This window comes from Patiria miniata, unplaced genomic scaffold, assembly GCF_015706575.1.
Source record: "Patiria miniata isolate m_02_andy unplaced genomic scaffold, ASM1570657v1 HiC_scaffold_14, whole genome shotgun sequence".
Classification (NCBI taxonomy): Eukaryota; Metazoa; Echinodermata; class Asteroidea; order Valvatida; family Asterinidae; genus Patiria; species Patiria miniata.
Genome location: NW_024037052.1, coordinates 1,382,411 through 1,389,936, shown reverse-complemented (window position 1 = coordinate 1,389,936; position 7,526 = coordinate 1,382,411).

Here is a 7,526-nt window from a genome sequence, read left to right as displayed (position 1 = left end):
ACGATCCTCCAGCAAGGCTTCCGTCTGCTCTCTAGATAGCTCAGCTTGTTCCTTCATCTGAGATTGTAGAGCTTCAATCTGTAGCAACAGACTCTCTGGGTCTCTGCCTGCTGCTGGTCTGAATCAGGATGGACAGCTTTGCTGGGCGCTGTTGGACTGAAATGAGGATTGGAAAATATTGATGGATGGTAACAGGATCACCTGCATGGTACAGACTCGGACAAAAGAAACCACCCTTTTTGAGCGGAGATGATCGATCAATTATCGTGATTGTGAAGCAACTTTACTGGGATAACGTATGTAACTAAACTCACTTCTCAGGGGAGTAACTACAGGTAATTTCATCAGCTGATCAAGGAATTATCAACACACCTACCAAAAGCTGCAACAGATATTATATTTACTATTAATACTATGAAAGTAAGTAAAGTCTGTCATTAGCCAATACATCTCCGGTTTCAAAGGCATGAAACGACCGAGGATATTTTTTTATCCCCCCTGATAGGATGCCAGTCCATGCAGGTTACTTCCCAGCTAATATCGGTACCTATTTACTACTCCTGGGTGGAGAGAGGCAAGTGGGGTGAAGTGGCTTGCCCAAGGACCACATATACCGGCAACTAGATTCGGACCGGCCCTGACCCTCTGATCATGAGTCACAAACCTTAACCATATTAATGCTTAAAAAAACTTTAAAATCCCATAGACACACTTATAAATAGTTAATGCGATGCCCGCTGCCATGTACCAATACATCAGATTCGAGCCAGCCAACCGATCCCATTAGCTCAGTGGTCAAGTGGTAAAACATCTGCACTAGAAAGCAGGAGGTTGTGGGTTCGAGTCCCAACCGAGTGATTTTTTCCAACTTTTAACTCAGGAGGTAACACACTGAGTATTCAGTGTTTATACATCAATGAAGGGCAAAATTGTGATTTGACATACATTGTATTTAATACTATGATCCACTAGTATCTGACCACAAATACTAAAAATGGGCCTGATATGGTTGGTATGAGATCTGAGGAGTGTTGGCTTTGCAATGTTTTATCAACCACCCTTTGCCTCAACCATACCGGTATGTAATCTCTACTACCTTTTGTGTTAGCAGTAACTCTGTGTTGTGCATTCCTCCGTGTTCTGTTGTTCTGTGGTCTGCTTGGCACTTCGGCTTTTAAACCCAATATTTCACCCTCTGGAAAAAAAAACAGACATTGCTGGTCGGCCGACCAGCGTTGGAAAAATACATTTTTTTTAAAAAAATGTCAGCACACCAGGAGCCACGATTTTACAGGATGCTTTAGGCTGTCATTCCTAAAGTTGAAAAAATCACTCCGGTCGAACCCATGACCTCCTGCTTTCTAGTGCAGATGTCTTACCACTTGACCACCGAGCTAACGGGATCAGTTGGCTGGTTCGAATCTGATGTACATAGCAGCGGGTACTACATTAACTATTCATAAGATGGTAAGACATCTGCAATAGAAAGCAGGAGGTCGTGGGTTTCGAGTCCCACCGGAGTGATTTTTTTCCAACTTTCACTCGGGAGGAAACACACTGAGAATACAGTGTTTATACATCGGTGATGGACAAAACCTAATTTGGTTTTATTAGTCAATTGACTCATGTAATTTCAGCAAGCACACACTGCATATGCCTCCATGTTATTTTGGCAAGATGTGTTGCCAATATACTAGTGTGGAAAGACTGTGGTTTCTAAAATAACTAAGATCAAAGTGCTTTACATTATTATTACCCCTGATCATTGGGCCAATGAAACATTGCAAATACAATCTCAGCTTCCTGTGGAATATGGATTTTTGTTCACGAGGAAGTCATTTTAGTCATGTTCCCTGACAGTATTTTATAAACTATTGAATAGGATGGTGCCAGACTATTTTTGCATTCTAGCCTCACTTTCAATTTTTATTTTAAATGTGGCTTAAAAACATTAGGGTATGTTTAACAACAAATTTAAATTTTCATTAAAGCAGACTGGTATTAATTTGTAATTAATTTTATGTCACTGCTTTAATTTCTCTTTGCAAGTTCCAAATATGAAGATTTTACCTCGCTTTCAATTTAATATAGTCGACTCCTGAATAAAGCCCATACAGCTCGGTGTAGTCATTTCGACGCAAGGTAGCTAAAATCAATCACAATTGCGATCTCTGTTCTCACAGGTACCCATTTACTCCTGGGTGGGGCGAAGCAATGAGTGACAAAGTGTCTTGCCAAAGGGAACATGCACCATAACCCCAGGCTGGACTCGAACCCACAACCTGTAGAATTACCCGCAGACAACGAGTTCAATGCTCCAGACCATGAGGCCAGGGCACTCCACATATTTAGAAATGTTTTGCCAATTCATGCAACAACACAAACACCAGGTAATATAATCTATTTGAAACCCCTGCCCGTTGTCCAAACTGCACACATGTGCATTTATCTTTATTGGTACCTTCAAGGATGTAACTGGGGTCCAAGTTGCTGGAGGGCCCTAAAGGGACCTCAGTTTCTAGTAGGAGGCAGTCTTTGAGCAGAGGGGTCCATGCCCCTCATCCTCCTCCCCTATCATTAGCTATGCCACTGGGCACCTTTGTCAAGTTCATTTAAGATTATAAGGAATCAATGAAGGGAGTTCCTACTTTTCATTGAGGGAGTGAATCTTGGAGCGATCTCTCTCAATCACAGTCTGCATCTCTTCCATCCTGACCCTACGATCCTCCAGCAAGGCTTCCGTCCGCTCTCTAGATAGCTCAGCTTGTTCCTTCATCTGAGATTGTAGAGCTTCAATCTGTAGCAACAGACTCTCTGGCTCTGCCTGCTGCTGGTCTGAATCAGGATGGACAGCTTTGGGCTGGGCGCTGTTGGACTGAAATGAGGATTGGAAAATATTGATGGATGGTAACAGGATCAACCTGCTGGTACAGACTCGGACAAAAGAAACCACCATTTTGGAGATGATCTGATCAATTATCGTGATTGAAGCAACTTTACTGGGATAACGTATGTAACTAATCTTGGAAAGTTCATGGTATGATGAGGCGGCTTTTTTGCCAAACTCACTTCTCAGGGGAGTAACTACAGGTAATTTCATCAGCTGATCAAGGAATTATCAACACACCTACCAAAAGCTGCAACAGATATATATATTTACTATTAATACTATGAAAGTAAGTAAAGTCTGTCATTAGCCAATACATCTCCGGTTTCAAAGGCATGAAACGACCGAGGATATTTTTTTATCCCCCCTGGATAGGATGCCAGTCCATTGCAGGTTACTTCCCAGCTAATATCGGTACCCATTTATACTCCTGGGTGGAGAGAGGCAAGTGGGGGTGAAGTGGCTTGCCCAAGGACACACATATAACCGGCAACTAGATTCGGACCCCTGACCCTCTGATCATGAGTCACAAACCTTAACCATATTAATGCTTAAAAAAAATTAAAATCCCATAGACCTTATAAATAGTTAATGCGATGCCCGCTGCCATGTACCAATACATCAGATTCGAGCCAGCCAACCGATCCCATTAGCTCAGTGGTCAAGTGGTAAAACATCTGCACTAGAAAGCAGGAGGTTGTGGGTTCGAGTCCCAACCGAGTGATTTTTTCCAACTTTTACTCAGGAGGTAACACACTGAGTATTCAGTGTTTATACATCAATGAAGGGCAAAACCTGATTTGACATACATTGTATTAATACTATGATCCACTAGTTTATCTGACCCACAAATACTAAAAATGGGCCTGATATGGTTGGTATGAGATCTGAGGAGTGTTGGCTTTGCAATGTTTTATCAACCACCCTTTGCCTCAACCATACCGGTATGTAATCTCTACCTACCTTTTGTGTTAGCAGTAACTCTGTGTTGTGCATTCCTCCGTGTTCTGTTGTTCTGTGGTCTGCTTGGCACTCTGGCTTTTAAACCCCAATATTTCACCCTCTGGAAAAAAAAAACCAACAGGCAAGTAAGAAGAAAACATGAGACGTCTTGGAAATTACAGGTTACACCTTCATATACCTTTGAAATCTGATGGACAGTGTGTGCAGATATATAATTGTTTGCCAGAATAAAATGCAATGTTCAAAGTTGGGTCAAAAGTCTTCTAATGCCCGACTGTAATTCATTGTAATAAACCAGTTCTGTATTTCAATGACCTGAGGTCATTTGGGATAACATTGCTGACACGATGTTAGGCGATGTTACGCGCACGACCACTCTGGTGGTAATTTACACACAAGCGTCGCGCACCCCCGCATTCATGCGCCTTTGATCGTTCTACTATCCCGAATGACCGGTGACCCATATCGTTGTGCACATAAGCAGTTGAAATACCGAACTGGCTTATCCATGGCATTCCTTGAGTTGTTTGCTTGTTTGGAAAAGGATGAGACATTTAGGACAACTTGAAGAACTGTTGACACTTAAAATACCCAATACAAGGGAACTTGACTAGGTTTACTCTTAATAATGTTTAAATGGGGGCAGTTCCGCAGTGTCAGACGTACATTTTGGGCAATTCAACAGTGTATGTAATTGTAGTTATAATCACGGGGTAGATTTTAATTCTGATAAAACATATCAGTTAGTCACTAGTTACTTTGATGAGTCAAAGAAGAAATTATTCATCCAACTTTGTTGCTGTAGTAGAAATTGGCTCAAAACACCGGACGTACTCAGACAAATCAATTTTTTGTATTGTCATCAATTGATTTTCCATTTACAAGTAACAGCCAAACTGTTGAACTTGTTAGGGAATGTACAACATTTGCTTTTGCTGCAATGTTCAAAATAAGTGCATCTGGGGGATTAGTGTGCTATAAAAAATATTGTTAAAGGGCATGTACAACATTTGCTTTTGCTGCAATAATCAGAAATAATGGATTTGGAGGATTAGTATGTTTTAGCAAATATTGTTAAAATGACTTGTTTCACGTTTTGGGCTTGTAGATGTTGGAAAAACCAAGAAAACCATTCATGTTCTTGTAGTCTGGTTCACAGACCCCATTTAAGATGAAACGGAGAATTTATAGACTTTGGGGGATTGTAAGATCAGAGAGGCAGTCTAGTAGGCTTGTACCCCTTCAAAGGTGTGTAATCAATTGCACAGAAAACACAGAATAACTAATTATGAAAAATTAGGAGTAGTTTTAAAAAAAAAACAGTTTTCTCCATTGCTGGTCGGCCGACCAGCGTTGGAAAAATACCATTTTTTTTTTTTAAATGTCAGCACACCAGGAGCCACGATTTTACAGGATGCTTTAGGCTGTCATCCCCTAACAATCCACTAAGGTATTTAGTGATACTTTGTTCATATCGTTTTGTAATATTTGCCAATGTTGTATCTTCCCTTTAAACTGACCTATTTCACGTTTTGGGTTCGGAAATGCCAGAAAATCTAAGAAATCCAACCATGTTCTTGTGGTCTGGTGACATGAGACGTAAGATGAGACGTAGCACTTTGTACACTTTGAGGAAGTTAGGTCAGAGAATCAGTCTAGCAGGCTTGTACCCCTACACAGATGCGTAATTGATTGCAAAGAAAATGCGGAATGACTAAATATGAATTTTACAGGATGCTTTAGACTGTCATTCACTGACAGTCCAGTAATATATTTCGTCATAATTTGATCATTTCGTTTTTTGATGTTTGCAATGATGTTGTATCTTCCCTTTTAAATAAACTACATGTCAATAAAATACAGATAATATGCTTCAAATTGATATGTATATTTCTTTTGTGGCATTTTGGCCATTAAGAATTGTTGGCATTCAGGTTTATAATTCTGTAGAATTGCCCATGGATGGGCGAGGGAATTGATTAACAAATTTTGGCCAAGGACATTGACAAATATGAGTCTGCAGCCCCGTTGGTAGAGTTGCCAGTGCGGTGTTACACACTGACCTGCATGTGGATGTCTCTTTTGTGGGTGTTTCTGTGTGACAATTGCCCGCGTTGATGGTTCTTTGTGGAAGTATGTCACTTCAGGACCTGATGGGCTTGATAATGATAACAGATGCTGGATTCTGTCAAGTACAAATCAAATCATTGGAAAAGTTCAAGTTAGTACACCTTTGGTAAATCCAAACTAACAGGGTTTGTTTACTTCCATATCACATTATACGTGTAACTGATTGTACATGTGGGGTATTAAAGCAGCACCAACATTCATACATGTTCATGAATGCATCATCTCTAAACATACTTTTGCACTAGTGTGGAACAAATTGCAATTGCTTAGTCTAGACAAGGGTTGTGCAAAATATACCGAATATCCAAATATTTGATCATCCACCGAATATCCGAATAGCATTTTATCAAATTGAATTGTTTTTTTAATGTGAGCAATGACAAAAAACCGTCCATGATGTGATTTTATGAGTTTAAGTTGAGAGATTTGATTTGTTTAGTCAAACGCCACACTTTACGCAGATGGTTTGAGAGTTTTCATGAGGAATGTAAGCCCTAATGTGGATCTTCAATATCTGCCAAATGCCAGGTTGTCAGCTAGCTCAAAATCTATATCGATACATTCCAAATTATTTCAATGTCATTGGATGATTTTTTTGTTCAAATTCAAGTTCCAATATTCAAAGACTAAATTATTGGAAAAATGCACAACATTAATAGAGACCTGTTTTGTGAAGCACACCTAGAGAGAACTTGAAGCTCTACCCAGCCCTGCAAACAATGACCTGTACTCTGCCCGCAAGGTTGTCAGTCCGTCATTGCCAATCAAAGAATCCTCCCCAACAGTCACCATCCATCTGCACAACATACAGATTACAGGTACAATGTATATATACATGTACATGGATTCAATTCAGCCTCAGGACAGGCAGTAGCACTGCTATTGTGACAAGGTTTTTGCAGTCGCTTTGCCTACCAACCTCTTTGTCGACAACCACTTCAACGATTTGCTACTTCACCGAATAACCACTTCGCCTACTTGCCACTCCGTCGAATTACCACTTCGCTGAATGACCACTTCGCCGAATTGCACGCAAACGCACGTACTAACAAGTTTGTTATGGTTTAAATCAAGGATTTTCTAATGTTTCTCTTCCCTTTCCTTTGTTTATACTCTGAACATTTTTGCATCTGCTCTCATTGGTTTAGTACACGTTTTCTAATCGAACTCGTCTTCCATTTACAATTCATTGATGACGTTGCATGTGTGTGTCCTTGATTTACACCATAAAGAAATGCCTACAGACACGTACATGTATGTATGGAGCCATAAAAATGAGCTACATGAAAAACTTGGGGTTGTTTTACCCCTTCCTATCCAAACCCATATGAGATTCAACTTTTTTCATTCTATAGTCAACTTGAAACAGTACTGAAGGGGATGAAGATTTAAAAAGAAAAAAAAAAAAAGTTTCTGAGAATTAACTGTGTGCGACCAAAAACATGGTCACCGTGTACGGACAGTCAATGATTAATATATTTTATAAATTCCACTTCTTCACTTTCAAAGTGAATTGAGAGGACAATGTCACATAAACCTAGTAATA